Source organism: Acomys minous (assembly GCF_964271855.1).
Source record: "Acomys minous genome assembly, chromosome: 16".
In the NCBI taxonomy this organism is placed as follows: Eukaryota; Metazoa; Chordata; class Mammalia; order Rodentia; family Muridae; genus Acomys; species Acomys minous.
The window spans coordinates 43,624,072-43,645,676 of NC_140498.1; the positions used below are offsets into that span (position 1 = coordinate 43,624,072).

Here is a 21,605-nt window from a genome sequence, read left to right on the forward strand (position 1 = left end):
TTGGATGGATTTAGGTGAAGCATTGGCTGTCAGCGCTGGCCACCTGCAGCAGGGAAAGCTGGGGTGAGAGATTCTACAGCTATCCACAGTACAAGGGACGTTCCCTTTGACGATACATTATTTTCAAATTTATGTGTATGTGTGTGCACCTGTGTGCATTTATGTGCATCATGTGCATGAGGAGCCTACACAGACCAGAAGAAGGTGCCTGGTTGCCTGGTCCTGTGGAACTGGTGCTACAGGACGAAGTTGTGAGATGCCGTGTAGGCTGCGGGAACCAAACCTGGGTCCTTACCTGACCAGTAAGCACTCTTTCTTGCTGAGCTGTCTGTCCATACTCTAGAACTTTAGAGGGAAAGGGCATCTGAGCTTAGATAGGAGGGGGTCTGTGTGCCTAGAGGGAAGGGATGCCTGGCGGGGGGGGGGAGCTCTGAGGTTAGTGGAAGGGCCCAGATGGGATGTGAGGTCGTAACTCAGGAAGATATTCCTACTGCCTCTCCCACCCCCAGTGCCTTAACCCACCCAGTGCCTTAACCCACTCTAGGAGCTTGGTTGAAGGATGTATGGGAGATAGCTTCCCTCTATAGGGACAGACTCTGGGAACTAACGATGTCCATTTTAGATTTTAAAACAGGTGGCCTGGAGTAGGAGTAGGCTGTTGGCTGTCAAGTCCACTGTCTCCATCTCCCCAGTGCTGGGACTACACATGGCTTTTCAGATGTGGATTGCAAGGATCAGATTCATGCCTCATGCTCACATGGCTGAGTACTCTTGTCTTTAGAATCGGCCCCAGGCTGGAGAATTCAACATGTAGCCTTAGAAATCTGTGGGGCTCACGACAGATCCTGACCCCTGCAAGAGCCAGATGGCCAGTGTGTCCATGTGTTCTCATGACCCCCCCCCCCCAAACTGTGAAGAGCTGATTACACTCCCTGGCCAAGCTAGAAACATGTCCTCTTCTCTCTCGTGATTGCTTTCTTGGGACCTAGGCAGAGGTTTGAATTCGAGTTAGCAGCAGCAGTAGCAGCAGCAACCACAACAAGACCCTGTTTTGCTTTCCTAGATGTCCTTTTGATCACATGTGAACGTTCATTTTATCTTGCTCTTTTTTCCCCCATAAGAAAGGATTCTGCCTAATTGGGCTTCGCTTCTGTGTTCCCTTAACAAGCAAGCGCCTCCATCTCTGCTGGGATTGAAAGCCCCAATCAGTTCAGATAAATCAGCTCCCCTTAAAACACTGATCTTGGAGGGAATAATGATCTAACTTACTTTTGGTTAATTACTTTTAGGTGAATTAGACATGCCGGCTTTGCTGTCTCCACTTCCCTCAGAAGTATTTAAGCCCTCAAATCTATTTAAACCTTTTCTTTTACTGAAATTAAGATGCTGAAAAATTCTGCTATTAGAAATAATTTAGGGTTTTTTTTCTTTTGTAAGTTCAGCTTCACGGCTGTGTAATTTTAATAATTTGAGTTGAAATTGATCCTGTCCTAGCCCACACAATGGCACCAGAATGCCATTTTCCTTGTGACATTTTCTCACCCAATGGGTATGACATGCTTAGTAAACAAATAAACATAACAGAGAGGTGATGGCAACTGCAAAAACAAGGCAGGTTCTGTACCCCGCCTGTGGGTTAATTTCTGTCACAGTGACAGAACAGCAGAGATTCCCACTGTGAAAGGAGAGATGGTGATCTCTGCTCACTGTTTCATGAGTGTCAGTCTGGTCACGTGGCCCTGTCGTGTTGTTTGGGAGGCATGTGTGGGAGAGGAGACCTGCACCTCATGGTGGTCAGGAAGCAGAGAGAGGGACATGAGCAGCTGAGGACTTAGTGTCCCTTTCTTAACTCCATCAGTAAGATGTACCTCCTGAAGGCAGGGGTCAAAGCCTTAACACATGGGCGGGCCTTCCAGGGACACTTGATTGACATGCTACTTTTTTCAAAATGTATTTTCCTTTTTTTAAAAAATTTGTGTATATGTATGTGTGTGTGTGCAAACACGTATGCAATGTGAGTGTAGGTGCCTATGGAGACCACAAGGAGGCGTTAGATTCCCCTGAAGCTGGAGTTGTACATGGTTGTGAGTCAACAGCTATGGGTGCTTAGAACCAAATTCAAGCTTTCTGCAAGAGCAGCAAATCCTTTTAACTGATGAGCTGTCTCTCCAGCAACCCCTTCAAAGAGTGTTTTCAGTGTGTGTGTGTGTGTGTGTGTGTGTGTGTGTGTGTGTGCGCACACGTGCACGCGCACGCGTGTGGATGTGGGCACGTACAAATGCCTCTCTCTCACACAAAAGGAAAAATAATCATTTATAAAGGTCAGAAAAGCTAGAGCTTTGAGCACAAAGCAATAGATCACAAAATAGCTATTTTGATAAAAATCCCAAATTTTCTGAAGGGAAGGAAAATGCCATAAATAACAATGTTGTTAAGAGGGGAGTGAAGGGATACAGCATGTGGCTGAGTTTGTAGAATGCTTGTCTATCGTGCTAGACCATGGGCTCCCTCCTCCAGCTCCTTAGCACCAGGTGGCGACTCATGCCTGTGGTCAGAGCCCTCGGGAGATGGAAGAGGAAGATGAGGAGTTCATGGTCATCCTCTGCTACACAGTGAGTTTGAGGTTAGCCTGGTTACATAGTCCTGTCAGAAAAGGGGGGTGATTAATATTCCCAAAGTACGGTACAGAGTTAAAACATGAAAGATGTAGCAAAAACCTGTAATTTTGGGCGTTTTTAACAGCCTTAGGTATTATCAAGGCTTTCTGAATGTTGTAAGGAATCCTTGCATTTTGAGTAGTAAGTAAAGCAGTGTAAGAAGGGTGATGGTCTTCCTGCCTCTGCCGCCCTATGCTGTCGGCTGTTAGGAACTTTATAGAGCCCCAGTGTCACAGCAGGGAGTGGCCCTCAGTGTGCCTGCTGCTGCAGGGCAGTGCAGTGGTCAGAGAAGACGCTGAGGGACAGAACCCTGACCCAGAAGCCTTCAGTGTGCATGCTGATGCTGCAGGGCAGTGCAGTGGTGATTGAAGGTGCTGAGAGATGCAGCCCTGGCCCAGTGGCCTTCAGTGTGCATGCTGATGCTGCAGGGCAGTGCAGTGGTGATTGAAGGCGCTGAGGGATGCAGCCCTGGCCCAGTGGCCTTCAGTGTGCATGCTGCTGCAGTGCAATCCAGTAGTGAGAGAAGAAGGTGAGGGACGCAGGCCTAGGGAATGGGCACGCTTGGTGGGATGCCCTTATTTGTGATACTCGTTCTCATAGGCTGAATGCTGCTTTCCCTCTGTTTTATTTCTCTTCATTACTGGCTCCTCTGGGCCCAGGCATGTGCCTACTGGGGCTCCAGTAAGACAGGGTTCTAAGTTCTAGGGGAAAGGACCCGTTGATAGCGTTTGGGTTTCATTGACTTGGTCTGACGACAAATAGAACCTTCTAGTTCTGCTCAGCAGGATAATCACCCTAGGGATGTTCCTGTGTCTAAAGCCTTGGATCCCCTGGAGTTCATGCTCAGTTTTTGTCCTGCATGGGAGTAGAGTCCCACCCCCAAGCACAAGCACCTTCATCAGAGAGAACTGGCAAAGTGACAGGGGAGACCTTGCTGTTACAGCTGTTGATCCCAAGTCAGGGTTCCTGCTTGCCAAGCTCTATAGAGAGGATTATAGGCCCCCAATGCTGAGTAAAAGCAGCTGCCTGAGTGTTAAGATTCGTGTGAGTCCTACTAATCTTTTACACACTTGTCGAGTTCTCATTCTTGCCAGCCAGAACGAATGCCTCGAGCAGGTAGAATAGCCCTCGCCACGACTCCCGGAGCTGTGTCTCCTGTGGAGGAGGGCTGCTGTGGTGTCAGCCGCCCTCCAGGATGTGAGCTGAAAATTCTCAGAAGAGATCTGGATACCAGTTGGCTTCCAGTTGGTGGAAATGTTTCTGAAGGAGTAAGAGGCTTGGCTTTGTAAGGAGGAGGCACGGCACTGGGCATGGGCCTTGAGATTTCAAAAGCTCACCGCCGTTCTCAACCAGCTCTCTCTTCCTAGATCTTGTGGGTCAGATACGAGCTCTCTTCTCAGTTGCTGCTCCAGCACCATGCCAGCCTGTCTACTGCCATGCTCCCCACTAGGATGGCTGTGAACTCTAACCCTTTTCTATGATCCCCCAAAATTAAATGCTTTAGTTTGTCAGCTGGTCATGGTGGTTTGTCACAGCAATAGAAAAGTCACTAAGATACGATCTCTAAAGACTCAAAACTACTCTACAAAGAGGTATCCATGACCACTGAAGGGCCAGAAAGCTCAGTTATAAAAGAACGGACTCAACATCAGGACGTAAGAGAGAGATGCTAGTCCAGCTGAGGGTCAGGGCTGTAGTCAGAGCCTCCTTATGCGGATACCAGGGCCAGTTCTCAATTCCAGCAGAAGCGCCCGAGCCCAGGCCCCTGTGACAAGACACCAGAAGCAGCCTGGGGGGGGGAGGGTTAATTATGCTCATTGTTTAAGTTGGCCATGATGAGGAAGACACAGTGGTGGAAGCAAATGGCGGAGACATGTTCACAGGGTGCAGATGAAGAGACAGAGAGCTTCAGGCCTGGGTTAATCCTTCCAGGTCCCACCCCTAGTGATCTAGCTACCGGGGACTACCTCCTGAAGACTCCAGAGACCCCAGCCACAGTGGGGGACTGAGAGTTTGAGATGTGAGCTTGTTGGAGATGGTGAAGAAGGGGTACTCGAACTCCTTCTTGGTTCTTTACTTTAAGTCCTGGTAAGGTGGAAGAGCCTGAAAGATGAGGCCATAAGAAGGTGCCAGGAGCAACTACTGACCAAGCTCTGCCTCAACAGCCAACACCATGTCTTTCTCATATAGCTGCAGGGTGAGTCTCCCTAAGTCCTGGGGAATCTGCATTGCAGGAGGCTAATAAGGATCCATCCCAGCCTGCCCTATCCATTTTATACTTAATACATTTTTCTTTGTTGCTTTCAAGATAAGATTTCTTTGTGTAGCCTTGGATGTCCTGGCCTTTGTACACCAAGCTGGCCTCAAACTCATGGAGATATGCTTGTCTCTGCCCACCACCTAGGGCTGGGCTTACAGTCATGTGTTACCATGCCTGGTTTATACTTAATACTTTTGCTGTTGTTGTGATCACATGCTTAACAAAAAAAAATTTAAGGAAGGGTATATTTATATTTTTATTTATGTAGTGTGTGTGTGTGTGTATGTTTTCATATGTCATGGAACAAAAAAAACCATTTAAGGAAGGGTATATTTATATTTTTATTTATGTAGTGTGTGTGTGTGTGTGTTTTCATATGTCATGGAACATATGTAGAGGTCAAAGAACAATTTGTTGTTGACTTTTTCTTTGCACTGGGTCCCAAGGATTTAACAGAGGTCATAAGCCTTGATGGCACCACCTTTAAGCAGTGAGCAATGTTCATGACCCACAGCTGTGACTTATATGTAGTGTCCTCAGGATTCTGAGCACGCTGACTGATGGCACATGTGGCGCTCCTCGTGAGTAGGACCTAGTCTCCATCCTTGTTATGTTGTGCCTCCAGGAAAACCCATTTATACTGAGTTTTCTATTCTGATACAAGTCACAGGCTGTCACATAAGCTCAGACAGGATCTAGGGACCAGCCCCTAACTCTTGCCTTGTCCCATTAGTTGTCAGAGGAAAGACAGAAGAAGAATAAGACACGCAGACAAAGGAATCATTACAGAGAGGGGTCACTTGAACTTTAGAGGCATTTTTTTTTGTTGATGTTTAATGACTAAATGTGTTTTTTTTTAAAGTTAGTTCTTGATGTTATTTTTCTACACCTGTTTAAAAAAATAATAGCAGAATGGCACTACTTGACATTTAAGATGGGGAAAAGAGGGTGTGGGGCTATTTTGCTTGGAAAGGTCACACTTTCGTCTAGAGCTTGCCCGTGACAAATGGCCAAGGCAGCTTCCAAAACCGTGGCCATGAGCACTTGGGCACACTGCACCCGTGTTTTAAGCAAGGGAGGAAGGGAACAGAAACAGAAGAAGACTGGTAAGTGCATCACACTTGTAACTTTAGCACTTGGGAGCCTGAGGCAGGAGGATCTCTGAGTCTGTAGCCAGCCTGGACTACAGAGTGAAGCTTATAGTGCACGTGGTGTAAGCTATATGGAACAAAAGACAAAAGCTGAAGAAAGAGCAGGCTGGCGAGATGGCTCCACGTGTAAAGGTGCCCCAATAGGTGTGTGCAGGCCGGAAGACAACTTCCAGGAGTTGGTTCTCCCCTTCAACCACATAGGTCCCACATAGTGGACTCAGATTGTCAGCTGACTTGGCGGCTAAAGCCTTTACATGCGGAGCCATCTCGCCAGCCCCCTCTTTCTTCAGCTCTTGACTTTTGTCAATGTCACTTGTATTATATGCTCTGCTGTTCTTTCATGTTTCTCACCTCCTAGGGCGGGGGGGCTCCTGGTTGTTACCCCTCTCCATGCTTTGTACCCAGGTTCTGCATAGTTTCGGATGAAGTAGCCTGGTGAAAGGAAGTTGAGCATCACCTGGGCGAGTCTCCTTTTGAGAACCTGGGTGAATTTTCATTTCCTGCAATGGACATGGTGACCCCTTAGGGACAGGTCAGTGATGAGGGCAGCAGCCAGGGTCTGGCCAGGACTCCCAGTCAGGAACGTCAGCTGACTGCCTCAGTGGGAACTTCCCTTGCTGGTTTCTGCTGGGTGTTGTAAGCTCCCGGTTTGAAGATGTTACCCTTTTGCTCGCCTTCTCAGTTGGGCGGCTCCAGTCATCTTGCCTGGATGCTCTAAGCATCGGATACTGTCTACCAGCTGCTGCTCTCTATTTCACTCTGTTCTCTTACTGTCTCTGTTTGTGCCTGCATGTATGCGCGTGTGTGTGTATGTGTGCATGTGTGTGTGCGTGCATGAGTGTGCATGAGTGTTTGAGTGTGTACATGCGGGAGCAGGAGTGTGCATGAGTGTGTGAGTGCATGTGTGTGAATGTGTGTGTGAGTGTGTGTGTGTGCACGCACGTGTGCATGTGTGTGTGCACACATCCTAGGGCATTGAACTCAGGTCCTCATGCTTGTACTGCCAACACTTCACAGACTGAGCATCTCCCCGGACCCTCCCTGAGACAGGGTTTCTCTGTGTAGCCTTGCCTGTCCTGGACTCCCTTTGTAGACCAAGTTGGCCTCGAACTCATAACAATCCACCTGCCTCCTGAGGGCTGGGATTACAGGCGTGCACCACCATGCCCAGCCGCAGGCTTGCACTCTTAGTGACCCTTCATATTTGTGTGAGTTTCTTCTCCCTGGAACCATACATTTGGGCATCTTTTCTCACCCCAAGAACATACATGGACGCACTGTTTTTAATGGCCAGTTCCTTACCAGATGCAAACCTGCCTTTGGGTGCCATGGACGTATCCCAGCTGCTGCTCTAGGACCTGAGATGAGCAACCTCGGTTGCAGTTTCTGAGGCCTCGCCTCCAAACCGCCCTTGTTCTTTATGTCTTATAGATAGTCACTTCCTTGAACAGAACAAATTCAGACTTAATATACATTAGTTGGCAAATTGACACTGGGTGATTGCACGCTGGTTTTGCCTGCCAGCTACTGGCTCAATTTTGGCGAAGCCTGTAATCTTGTCCTCACTGCAATGCTCAAGCAATTACTGGACCATTTTATTTCACTTTCTCCCTTAATATTTTATAAAGAGGGGAATACGGGCAAATTAAATTCCTGATACAAGTGATAAAAAGCAAGGGTCTCGGATACAAGTGAGACAAAAATAGGGACTATCTGACTTTAATTGGATCCGTTTTAAGTTGAAGCTAATTAATCATTTTAAGCAGCAAAGGGAGAAACACAAAATTAAGGAACTTGTACAAAATGCTAAACATATCCTACCGAATAGCTAAGTGTGATTAAAGATACATATCTGTTCTTTCTGGATCGCAGCCAGTGCAAGCCAGGATGCCTTTAGTGACAGCAAGGACTTCAGATTAGTCAAGCCTAGGGAAGCTGTTAGGTTACAGAGTTGCAAAGGATCATGGGTCACTTAGAAGGGAAAGGTGAGCTTTGCAGATTAGGGAGCTGGGAGGCAGGGGCTACCATTATGCCCTTGGTTAGCTCTTGTTTCTGATTGGCTCCATTTTTCAGATTCTACCCAGACAGTGTAGATGCCAGAGGAAGCAGGTTTCTTGGCATTATAATCTCATGTGTTGAGCGATGTCTTTAGAAAGAAAACCTTTTGTTTATGTATGTGTATGTGTTCATGTGTGTCTGGGTGCACATGTACATGAGTGTGCATGTATGTGGAGGCAGGTGCTATTCTTCATGCCATCTGCCTTAGGTTTTTGAGACAGGATCTCTCACTGGCCTGGAATTCACCAAGTAGGCTGGGCTAGCTGGCTAGAGAGCCCCCACGTATGCCTGGCTCTGTGTCCGGCATGCTGGGATTACATAGCGTTTGCCACTATGCCTGGCTTCTATTACATGGACCATTGGGCTTGGAGTTAGGAAGCACTGTATGGATGAGGCCATCTCTTCAGTGCTGAGAACCTTTTACTTGTACTCACAAAGGTATCCCAGAATAGATCCTGATAGGCCCTCTTCGGATCCTTCACCCATTTCTCCACCAATCACTGTTTACAGTGATTGCTCAAGGATGAGTCACATGATCACCTGTGTGGTCAGGACAACCCACAGTCTGCTGTTAGAATAAAGAAGACAGGGGGCAATGTATCAGGCATCCTGAACTGTAATGGGCCCAGCCCATCATGGAGCCCCGGATCCTTCTTATCTCTCGGAAGAAACAACTGACCAACAATGATTCCTGACTCTTGTGTAGTTTCCCCTCATTTTAAAGAAGAGGACTGTTCGGTTGGGTGAGCAGCCCTTGGACAAAAGTCTCTATGATATCAACCTCACCGTGTACATCGACTGAATAGTTGACATTCTGGGCACGGCTTGTACAAATATTTTGGGCAAGATGGAAGTGTGCGTTTTCCTAGCTCGTCTGGCTCTGAAGGGCTCTCTCCAGGCAGCAGAACCATGGTGTATATTTGAATTGCCTGGCAGCCTCCATCCCGAAAAGAGTTAATCGGAGAACTATAAAGAAAGTGAAAATAGGGCTGGAGATTGCAGGGACTCTGCAGAGCTGGGCCTTCTGGCTTTGAGTGACAAATGTGTTGAGATGTGAAGGAAAGAAACACGCATCCCATAGTGATTGGTTTTTCATGTAAATGGATGTGTTAACCTCAGACTTTCTGGTATCTTCTTATGCAGGTGACTTGTCACTGATTCTCACGCCATTTGCATGTGCTTCCTTCTTTGCCAGAACGTGCAGACCGTAACATGGTCAAAGGGCGCAATTTGGAGCTAAGGAGAACCTGGTGTTGTACATGTTTGTGCACAGTAAGGAGTGGATCTTGCCTGGACAAGACCCAGTTCTGTGGGTCTGTAGCATTAAATAATGTGAGATGTTCTGTTGATCATCCTAAAGGTTTGAGGAGAAATACCACTGGCCCAAATCATCATGGCCAAATTAATTAAAGCACACTTTTTAGAATTCGTGTACGTGCGCTGGCTTTCCCTAAGTCAGGGTTTGAGAGGCCAGCCTTGGCCATGAGGAAGACAAGGATTTTATAGATCATGGATAGGAGGTTTCCAAATAGGGTTTTGGAGGGCAAATTAGGCAGGGTTGACCTCTGGCCTCCACATGCTCACACGTGCCCACTGGTGCAGTAGCAGCACAGGTGTCACAGGAGTAACTAACCATTTTCTGATGTAATTATATGGTCTGCTTCACAAGTTGAAACCCACACCTGACACTGATATCAGGGTAAAAAAACCTAGAGCTGGGAGGTCATAGGTAGGCCCCCTGGGAGAAACTAGTACTGTTACTCTGCTAAATGAGCACATTATTATAATAATTTTGGAGTTATCATTGTATTCATAGATTAGTGTATCTATAGACCCTCATTCAGGAGTTTTCTTGTCCTAGTAGATGGTGGTTAACACAGAAAGTCACAACTTGCCAAGGCACAGCTAATAAGAGACTGAGGAATGCTTATCCCTAAAGGGGGGCACTTGTATCACATTCCCCACACTAAAGGATTATTGTAGATGACGGGGCAGAAAGACTGTAGGAACTAGCGGTGGTGACTATGGCAATGGTAGTTTTTAGACACAGCAGGGTGGGTGCACATATGAACTCATAGTGGTGTGACAGCAAGCACACAACCTGCACAAATCTTAAGCCAGAGATTGGTTAGGTGGGCACAGTGCCCTGACTTTAGCTAAGGAGTTATTGGTAATTGAAAGCTGCTGGGAGAGAGAAAATCATTTTCTAACAGTGTGGCCTTTGGTGAGTTGACCACACCCCTCCAACGGAAAGCCACACACTCAAAAACATACCAGCAGCACAAAGCTGAACTTCCTGGGTTTAAAAAAGGATAGAGAAGACACAGTTGGGTGGGTAGGTGTGTGACTTTCTGTGTTGTGATAAAACACCATAGCCAAAAGCAGCTTGTGGAAGAAAGAGTTTATTTTGGCCTACCATTCCAGAGGGATAAGAGTCCATCATGACTCCGTGGAGGCAGGGAAGCAAGTGGAAGGTGTGGGGCAGGAGCTGGGAGCTGAGAGATCATATCTTCTACTGTGAAAACAAGCAGAGAGTGCAAACTGGAAGTTGGGTGAGGCCATTGCCTTTCTAAGCCCACCTCCAACAAGACTGTACCTCCCAGAGGTTTCATAGCATCACCACAGTGGGACCATTAATTGGGGGCCACGTGTTCAAACAGCCAAGCCTCCTGGGGGCATTTCTCATTCAAACTACTACGGCAGGAAAGAGGGGCTGGGAGAGGGGCTGAGTATGCTCAAATACACTGCACAAAATTCCCAACTAATAAAAGTGAGGGAGGAAATAATTTAATGATTTGCTAACAGGAAATTTCACTCACACAACCAGTGGCCAGCTTCCATTTATTGTCTACATGCAGGCAAAGTTGTGGACAGCCTCTTGATGGGTCCTGATGGGTCCTTGTAAGAGATGTCTGAGGATGTCTTGGCTGGGGATGAGATTAGAGGTGAGGCCCTTTCCAGCTCTATTCCTGTTGGTTTCTAGGTTCCATCCCTTTTTTCGTGTGTGTGTGTGTGTGTGTGTGTGTGTGTGTGTGTGTGTGTGTGTGAGAGAGAGAGAGAGAGAGAGAGAGAGAGAGAGTGTCTGGATGTATATTATGTATGTGTGTATATCTGTATGTATGTGTATATATGTGTTGTGTGTGGGGTGTGTGTTTGTAGGGGCCAGAGTTGACATCAGGTGTCTTCCCTGATTGCTGTCCACCCTACTTTTTTCAGAAGGGGCCAGTCATTGAACCTGGAGCTCTGTAACTAAACTGGACTGTCTGGACAGTGATCGCCAGGGATCCATTGTCATTACCTCCCCAGCACTGGGGTGACAGGCATGTAATGTCAAACCCAGCCTTTTTTTCCTTTTGAAATTATTTATTTATTTATTCACTTTGCATCGCAGTCATAGGCCCCTCCGTCTTCTCCTCCCAGTCCCACACTCCCTGCCCCCTCTCCTATTACTTAGAAAAAGGAGGAGCCCTCCTAACGCCCAGATCATCAAGCTGCATCAGGATTGAGTTCACCCTCTTTCCCTGTGGCCAGGCAAGGCCGTCTCGTCAGGAGGAAGTGATAGAAGAGCAGGCAACGGAGTCCAGTCAGAGACAGCCCCGCTCCCCTTACTAGTGGACCCACATGAAGCCTGAGCTGCCACTTGGCTACATCTCTGTAGAGGACCTAGGTTCAGTCCATGTGTGGTCCTTGGTGGGTGCTTCAGCCTCCACAAGGCCCCTCTGGGCCCTGGTTAGTTGGCTTTGTTGGTCTTCTTGTGGAGCTCTCTTGTCATCTCTGTGTCCTTTTATCCTTTCTCCCACGTTTCCACCAGACTCCCTATGCTTTGCCCAATGTCTGCCCAATATTTGGGTAGAGACTCTCAGAGGACAAGCCTGATAGGCTCCTGTCTGCAAGCACAGCAGAGTATCATTAATAGTGTCAGGGGTTGGCTCTCTTCCATGGGGTGGGACTTGGGTTGGGCCAGGCATTGGTTTGGCATTCCCTCAATCTCTGCTCCATCTGTTTTATCTTTATCCCTGTAGACAGGCATACCCAGCTTTTTTTTTTTTTTTTTTTTAAGCACGGGTGCTGAGGATATAAATTCAGCTCCTGAGGCTTGTGAGGTAAACACTTTACTATATCCTCAAATCTCGCTTTTGTTTTCAAAAGGGAATTTGATTTAGGACCAGTCTTTGGTTTCTCCTAGACTGGTGAAGTAAACATTTTTCATTCTCAAAACCCACAGATTAATCATTTGTGCAAATCAGAGCCAAGCCCCGAGCCTCTGACCAGGAGGCCCTGAGCCTGCTGCCCTTGGAGCAGGATCTGCAAGTGTACCAGCTGATGCATATGTATATCTCTTGCTGTGGAAGCTTGGGGCCCTGGGCATCCAGGGGGTAAAGCTGTGTTCACTAATCATAGCTCAGCATCAGCATTTGCTGCAAATCCCCTATTATCTCTGCATCATTAGTAGTTTCTAAGCTGCCGACAACTAATTTCACAGTGAATTTTATTTCTCCCCGATATTTTAAATAAGCCATCACACTGGGACCCAGCTGACATGCTGCTGAGAAAAAAAAGCAAGCCAACACGCATTGGGCTTTCAGAGACTCTCCCTCAGTTAGGCCCTAGGTCATAATCCAAGGTGGCAGTTTAGTGAAGGCGCTGTCCCCAGTCCTTATGTAAATCAACATGCCTTAGTAGTGTGTGTGGGAGAGAGGGTATTCATGGTTAGATTTGGCAGTGGGGAGGCCTATTGCTACCCAACTTTTTTCTCTAGTCACCCTGAAAGTATGAACGAATGACTTAGAGCCCCGGAAAAGAGAAAAACAAGTTAATCCAGGCCTGACAGTTCAGACCTGATGTCCCAGCTACTCAGGAGGATTGCAGATTTAAGACTTGTCTAGGTTACTGAGTGAGCCCTGGGTTCTGTCCATGGTGTCACTGCTTCTCACAGGGACACTCATGAGCTCAGGTCTACACAGTATGTGATGGCATGTTCCTGCTGTGGAGAGGACCTTGCGTGTGCTCAGTAAAGTTGCCTTTTATTATTTTCCATTCAGGGTGCTTTCAGCAAGTAGCTCATCTGTGGCTCACACTGTAAGTGGCTTTGACACCATCCAGCCCCTCTCCATTTCTGGTCACCTCAGTGGTTCACTGTAGGAACGCATGAGGAATGGCCCTTGGAAGACGGACGGTAAAGAATGTAGGATCTCCCGGCACATAGTCCTGGAGCTGTAGAGCAGAAAAGATAGAGAGTAGCTTGCCTCTGGAGACCTTCCACCCCTGAGCTGTGGCCAGGTCTAGACCTCTGTGGGGCCTGGCACTGTTAGGGAAATGCTGAGCCTTTTAAGGCAGTGCCCAGGTGCTTTTCTGTGCATCATGGTCCCTCTAAGACATAGAGACACATAGCAGTTCTGTCCTTTGGGCACAGAGGACAGTTCTATTCCTGAGTCAGTTATGTTTCCAGGTGCTGTGGTAAAATGTCTGACATGAAGCAAATTAGGAAGGAAGAGCTTACTGTGACTTACAGCTCAGGGAACCAGTCCATCGTGGTGGTGACAGGAGCAGAGGCAACATGTCTCCATCATGTTCATATGTACGTGCACACACAGACAGATGCTGGCACATGCATATGTACACATACACACACACACACACACACACACACACACACACGCTTGTTGTTATGTGTGTGCTGTCATTGGTTGGGTTCTGTTCTGGGCTGAGTCAGGAAAGGATGCTGTGGCTCTGGATCTGATAAGGAGTGGATTCTAGTGTGTCAAGGTACTGACATATGACACTGTACTGGATAGGAAGAGCCATGGGACAAGGGGTGGGGAGGGAAATGTGTGAGCTGTGACCTTACATGAACTTGAACAGCAAGGCTTTATCCTAGAGTGGACCACATAGGGTCCTGGTGCTACCAAACTCCCGGGGACACAATTTATGCCATAGAACCTGGAGACTCTTTCTAAGAAGGAGCCATGTAAGCTCCCCACCTGAGGGCGTGTCACACACCCACGGACTTATGTGTGGCTCATGGGGCAGGGTGTGTGTATGTATATGTGTGTGTGTGTGTGTGTGTGTGTGTGTGTATGCATGCTTCATGTCCATAGGCTAAGTGTCACGGTCTCCTAGCTAGCTTTGACAGTCCAGTCGACAGAGCAATGGAATCCTCTGAGAAGAGAATCTCAAATGGGGAACTGCCCAGATCAGATTGGCCTGATTTGTGGGGCACTGTCTTGATTGCTAATTGATAAGTGAAGACCCAGCTAACTGGGGGTGGCACCGTTCTTTAGGCCTTAGGCAGTATAAGGAAGCCAGGCAAGCATGAGCCTGTGAGCCAGTCAGAAAGCACTGTTCCTCCACGGGCTCTGTGTCATGTCAAGCCCTTGCTTGAGTTCCTGCCCCGAATTTCCTCAAGGGTGCCCTGTGACCTGGAAGTGGAAGCCAAACAAGCCCTTTCCCACACAAGTTGCTTTTGTTCCGAGCACTTTGTCACAACAGCAGAGAGGATGCTTGAACACGAAAACCAGCAAGATGGAGTGTGGTAGGGAAGAAGGGGACTGGACGCTGTCCAGAGCTGTGCAGAGCCAGTCCCCAGAGGGCCTTGCATATGGGTTTACCATAAACTTTTCTGTGCCCGTGGACTGCCACAGTGATGATTACTTTTGCAGTCTGCAATGGGCTTCACCAGCTTGTGTTTGTCCTGCCCCATGCCACCAAGAACAGAGCTGGAAGCTGGGTCTGCAGGGTTGTGGTCTGGGTTCTTAGAAAGCCCTGGAGGGTCTCTTGTAGGGAGACTTTGCTGTTTCGCTCCCTGGTGGCTTTTTTTTTTTGGAAACAGGACCTTGCTGGCTTAATTTCATGATGCTCCCTTCTCAGCCTCCCAAATGCTGGAGTTACAGATGTGGGGCGCCATTCCTAGCTTTGGAGCTCAGAGTTTTTCTTCCTGGTTCTCTGGAGTCCTCCAAGTGCCCCTTGAGCTTTGGTCAGGAAGTCTTTTGATTCCTTTGCCTGCTCAAGCAGCAGAGGGAGGCTGGCAGTGCAGATAAAGGATGCTTCATTTGTGTAGCTACTCAGACTTGGGCCTGTTTATAGCGGATGCATATCTTCCTTTGAGCAGCTGTGTGGATGATCAGGAATACATGAAAGTGATCCGCTGGAGGAGATTGAAATCCTTAACTCCAGACCTGTGCAGGTTGGAGTGTCTTAAAAGAGAGAGAGGTTTGGTCACATGGTGACACTTTAATTAGGTAACACTTGTATGGGTGGACTCCGATAGATGAAAAGCCTACAGCAAGTGTCAGGCTTGTAGCTGGGAAATGGCACAATTCAGGGCTGGGATTGAAATGAAAATTTCACATAAGCAAGTGTGTGTCCCAGTCAGGTGCACCAATTGGAGATCCTGGAAGGCTGAATGTACCCAGCCACCCCCTCCTGGGCCAGGCAGCCTCAAGTCTCTGCTGAACTGAAGCTGGCAATCACATGAATGGGGGAATTTACTAGAGGTAATTACAGGGGAGAGAAGCAGGTGGGAGGGAGGCTCTGTGTGCTTCTGGGAGGGGCCTCTCTTTTTCCTTGGCACAAAGGTCTCTCTTCCTCTGATGCTGTTCTGTTTTCATGTATGCTGCCCAGGACTGGATGAAAGATTTGGGTACCAGGTGCCTTGTGTGGCCTCCAGAGGGGACAAGGGGACAGGAGAGTGTTTGTTCCCAAGCTCAGTCACTTGGCCTGTGCACCTGTTAACACCCACTCGCCCACCTGGGCTTCCTTTTTAGTTCTTCTAGGATATGTCTTATCCAAAGGGCAGGATGTGGAGCCCAGACAAGAGGCTCCTGTGTGGCCCTGGGGATCAGTGCCTGTTTGACAAGACCCTCCTGAAATGACATTCTTGCCTGGAAAATCCCCCAGGGCTCACAGTGAGAACACTTGAGATCCCTGGAAGGAAGAAAGATTGCTACATCCTTGCCTTAGTGTCCAGTATATCTCCACATCAGATGGCACTCCCTAAACTTCAACAGTACTTACTAGGTGGAGGCCAGGTGTGGTCCACTGATGATAAAACCAGAGGACATCAGAGGAGACAGTAGAGTAGACTTCCTCTAAGTCATGTCATCAGGCCCTTGGTGAGTGGTAGCTGGTATAAGCATGAAGACAGACCACCCTGTGATAGTGAGACCACCCTGTGATTGATAGTGAGACCACCCTGTGGTAGTGAGACCACCCTGTGATTGATAGTGAGACTACCCTGTGATTGATAGTGAGGCCACCCTGTGATTGATAGTGAGACCACCCTGTGGTAGTGAGACCACCCTGTGATTGGTGGTGAGACTACCCTGTGATTGATAGTGAGACTACCCTGTGATTGATAGTGAGACCACCCTATGGTAGTGAGACCACCCTGTGATTGATAGTGAGACTACCCTGTGATTGATAGTGAGACCACCCTGTGATTGATAGTGAGACTACTCTGTTATAGTGAGACTACCTTGTGATAGTGAGACCACCCTCTGATTCATAGTGAGACCACCCTATGATAGTGAGACCACCCTCTGATTCATAGTGAGACCACCCTATGATAGTGAGATCACCCTGTGTTCATAGTGAGACCACCTTGTGATAGTGAGACCACCCTGTGATAGTGATGATCCTTGTTTGTCATCTCTCCAGCCTCAAAATCCTTTATGTGAAGCAAGTTAAGTGGACTCAGAAAGACAAATATTACATGTTCTCTCTCTTATGCTGTGTCTAGATTTAAGTGTGTGTGTGTGTGGTAGAAGTGGACCATGAAAGGGAGGATCAGTAGGAGGTAAAGAGTGAGTAGGAACAAAACACACACACACACACACACACATACACGCACACACGCACACACGCACACATGCACACACATGAAATGAAACCCATTCTTTTGTATTCTAGTAAAATATAAATAATAAAAACAACCTTGAAGGCTGGGGCATGGTCGGTCTGTTGGGTGCTTGCTATGTAATCAGGAGCATCTGAGTTTGGTCCCCAGTATCCACTTAAAAATCTGCCTGTGGGGCACCTGCTCCTGCAGTCCCAGCTCTAGTGAGGCATAGACAGGAAGCTCCCTGAGACTGGCTGTCCAGCCAGCCTAGATGAATCAGCACAGTCAGAGACTGTGTCTCAAAAAATAAGGTGGGCAGTAGCTAAGAAAGAAATTCGAGGCTGACCCCATCCTTACAGAATCCAAACCCCAAAGCATGTGAAGGGTTCTCAGGGACAGGTCCCACCAAAACATCGGAATGGTAGTACACTTTCTTGCTATCTGGGTTAGCCACACCTAGAGCCTACTGCCATATAGAAAATGGTCCTGTTTCATCCATTCATCTTCTCACCGACTCCAGCCTTCTCAGCCCCTGTCCCCCACCCCAATACCAGTTTCAGAACCTTTCCAATCCCTCTTGTCTCCCCCGACCCCCCCCCCCAACCCTGGGCACAAGAAAGGATTCCTACAGAACAGAACTTGGCTTGCACACACATAAACAATATGAATGAAAATTAACTTAAAGATCTTTTCTCCCCTCCTTAACCATGACATTATGCCGATGGGCCTGCTTGATTTCTTACATGGCTACCTTTACATAAGGGCCCCGCTGTTTTACGATGTCAGATGTGACCTTTCCGACAAAACGTGCACACTGCGCCATACACAGAGGACTCTTCGAAGCTAGTAATTTTCATGATGCAAATTTCAGAGCAGAACGATCCCATTAACCAAATTAGCAATTCATAAACGCAAAAGTTCATGGCCAGGAAGCAGCCACGTCTTTCTAGAAGGTATAATTTTAGCCCATTGTACAGTTAAAGTGTGGTTTCTCCCCTTTAAATATATATAAAAAAGTATATAAGGGCTCTAATTAAATAGGTGAAAGCCATGTATGAAAGAAAATCAGATGTACAGGCAGTAGGGTGAAATTATGACTAACAAGGAGCTGGAGAGCTCCAATACAGGCAGGAGGGCTGCGCCCTGTCTGTGCATGTGCGATACAGGCCACAAGGGGATGCACAGGCCTTGGGAAAGGTGCTCCAATGGCATGGTGGGTAACCATGCCTTGGGAAAGGCATGCTTTGAAGTTGACACCCCACTTGTTACACCGTCTATATCATAGGGGTGGGAGACATCAACTTAGCATTACTTAACCTCCCAGACACACTGCCTGGTCTTGAGGCAGATGTTGCTAGAAGACACAAGACCAGCAGTGTCTCAGCTTTATCCAATTCTTTAAAATATTAGAGCTACAAGCCAGGTAGGGTAGCTTCTGCCTATAGTGCCAACAGTCAGGAGGCAAGGTGGATTAGTGTCTTTTCTCATTGCTATGACGATACATCTGACTCTGGAGCAACTTAAGGAAAGAAGGGTAACAGTTTGAGGATTTGGGCTATCATGGCAAGGATGGTGTGGTGACAGCGAGCTTGAGACAGTTGGACACATCCATCCACAGTCAGGAAGGAAAGAGAGAGAGAGAGAGAGAGAGAGAGAGAGAGAGAGAGAGAGAGAGAGAGAGAGAGAGAGAGAGAGATAGATCAGCGCTGGGGCTCAGATTGATTTCTCTTTTTATTTGGTCCAGAACTCCAACCCAGAGAATGGCTCTGTCCTCTTTAAGGGTAGGTCTCCTCATATTAATAACCCAGTGTAGAAAATTCCTCACAGCTATGACATTTGGCTTGTCTTCTGGTTGCTTTTAGATCCAGTCAGGTTGCCAATCAACATTAACCATCACACTGAGGCAGGAGGATCACAGTGAGTTTAAGGCTAGTGTGAGCTACATAGACCCTTTCTCAAACAAACAAGCCAAAAAAACAAAAACAAAAAAAACCCAAAAACCAAAAAACAAAAAACCCCAGACCTAAATGACATTATTTTAAGCATAAAAATACTCTGCATTTCACAGCCTCATTCCGCCACCTGTCCAGAACCCTGCCACGTGATTTTGTACACAGCTGCATGCTACACCAGTGTGTTAGTTCACCACATTTTGTCTATCTGTTCTCAGTGGGTGGACATTTGGGTTGTTCCTACTTCTGGCAATTGTACCAACGTTATGCTGAATATTCATGAGCACATTTTTGTTTGAATACCTTTAAAAAATTGTTTGTAGTCTATACCCAAAATAAGAGTGAAACACTGATGCTTCAAGGTGGGGCACTTAGAAAACAGGATCTTAAATGACAGAATCCAGGTGCAGAAGGCTAAGCCTTCGCAGCTGCTGGGACCTCTCAGGTGGTACCCCTGGGGGAGACGTGCAATCGACAATGAAAGCCTGTGCTTTCATTTCTTTTGATGTTGCTGTGATAAAAGCAAAAGCAACTTAATGGGGAAATAATTTATTGTCACTCGCAGTTCAAGGGTATGACTCATCATGTTGGGGCAGTCAAAGGAGCAGAAACCTGAAGTAGCTGGCCACGTGGCATCCATAGCCAGGAAGCAGAAAGCAACGAATGTGTGCTGCTACTGCTGCTCACTTCCTTTTCTCCATCTATACAGTCCAGGATCCCAGCCAGAGAATGGTGCCGCCCACAGTGGATGGATTTTCCTACCTAAATTAATGCAGTCATAATAACCCTCCATTGGCATGCTTAGTGGCCTGTGTCCAGTGTGACCACATGACTATTTTACAAACACATTTATTTTATTTGTATGTATGTATGAATGAATGTATGGGCACACATGTAGCTTGTTTGTGTGCAGGTGCCAATGGAGGCCTGAAGGGGACCCTGAATCCCTTAGAGCTGGCGTAATAGGGTTTGTGAGGTACCCATATGGGTGTGGGGGTCTACCTCATCCTTTGATATAGAAGTAAACACTCTCCACCATCAAGTCCAGCTCCAGCCTTGTGATTCTGGTTTCTGTAAAGTCGATAATCAACACCGACCATCACAAGGGTGGAGACTTTGTAAGCCCTCAGGATCCTAGTCTACAAAGCATGGTTTCCTACAAGCTACACCACAGGATGGAAGAATAGAACTGACTCCCCCGACCTCCATAGATGTGCCATGACGCACCTGAGTGCTCCCACACAGAATAAATCAATAAAAAAATTGAAGTCCAAATAATATTAAAATGTGCAGTTCTCATCCTCAGTTTCAATGAAGGAAGAGGAAGAACAGAGATCGGCTCTGTCCGTTGCCTCTTTCATTTCTTTCCTGAGGTGGTGGAGAGTTTTGCTTTAGTGTTGTAACTCACGTTTCAGTACGTTATAAATGCCAGTATCCACAGACTGCTGTGTGGGTTGGCATGCTGCCTTGGGCAGTGCAGAGGAAAGGTGGACCCTTTTGGAATGTGCAGTCAGTCTCCTAGCCTCCACTCACCCCGTGACTAAAGACGCTGTCAGATAACACCCAAGGACCACAGGAGCGATTTCCCTACTTTGAATACATGTTTGAGAGATCAAACTCAGATACTCCTGCTTGCATGGAAACTGTTTTATCAACTGAGCCACCGTCTCAGCCTTTGCCAACATATTTTAAAAGTACTTGATTTATAATTTTCTTTATTCTGTTACTATAGAAACTTCATGAAGCCATTACCACATTGGAACATGATACTCAGGGTTCAATCAGGACCTGTGTTCCTGGGCGATGGTCACTCGTGTTGGCACTGTGTGGGAAGAGACTCTCCCCTTTCTTTGAGAAATACATACTTGTGATTGAAGGATGACTGTGATGTCCCGAGATGTGAGGTGACCCCCCTGTACTCTGTGATAGGTGGTCACACTTGTCATGACCTTCAGAGGCAGCACAGCCCATTGTGGCAGCAGTAGAGAGGCCAAGCACTCTGCTGAGTGGTCCCTTTATCATCCTGCATCCTGCCCCAGGTGGGGAGAAAGGAGGCTGCCTGGCTGCCCAGTCTGCATTTTTTTCTTTTCATTTCTTTCTTCCTTCCCTTTTTTTTTTCTGCAGAGATGGAGAATAAAGCTGTGGCTTCCTGCTATTAAGCGGGAGTGTGATTAGTTATAGGAAAATCAATTCATTCTTTGGCTTTGGGGAAGGCTTTTAAGTGTGAAAGGGGATGCTAATCCCCTGGGAAATGATTTTTAAGCAAAACTGCCTGAGTTGTGCCAGCTGCTTAGATAAACACAGAGGGGAGGGATGGATGGCTGCCTTCTCGCTCTGCACCAGGACTTACAAGAGTCAGTCTGTTTCTCTTATTCCCCTTCTTTTCTTCCTTCCTTCCTTCCTTCCTTCCTTCCTCATCCCTTCCCTTCCCCCTCCCTCCCTCCCTCCTATTCTTCTTTTCCTCCCTCCCATCCTCCTCTCATCTGTTTCTCTTCTTCTCTTTTCTTTTCTCATTCCCTCTCTCTTTTCCTTCCCCTCTTTCCTGGCCTCCTAACTTCCTTCTTACTTTACCCCCCCATACCTTATTTCCTTTTGTTCCCTCCCCATTTTCCTTTCCACTGTGCTCTCCACTTTCTTCCCTTGGAGAATACACGTCTTGTAGGACAGTCCCAAAACTGTGGAGTGGCCTTC

The 21,605-nt window shown here is 47.3% G+C and overlaps 1 protein-coding gene across 22 annotated transcripts in view; it reads left to right on the top strand.

Annotated features, from left to right (window-relative positions):
* The window catches only part of RBFOX1 (RNA binding fox-1 homolog 1), a 2,117,065-nt gene that overhangs the window by 246,689 nt on the left and 1,848,771 nt on the right, over positions 1-21,605 (top strand). The gene's annotated exons all lie outside the window — the stretch shown is intronic.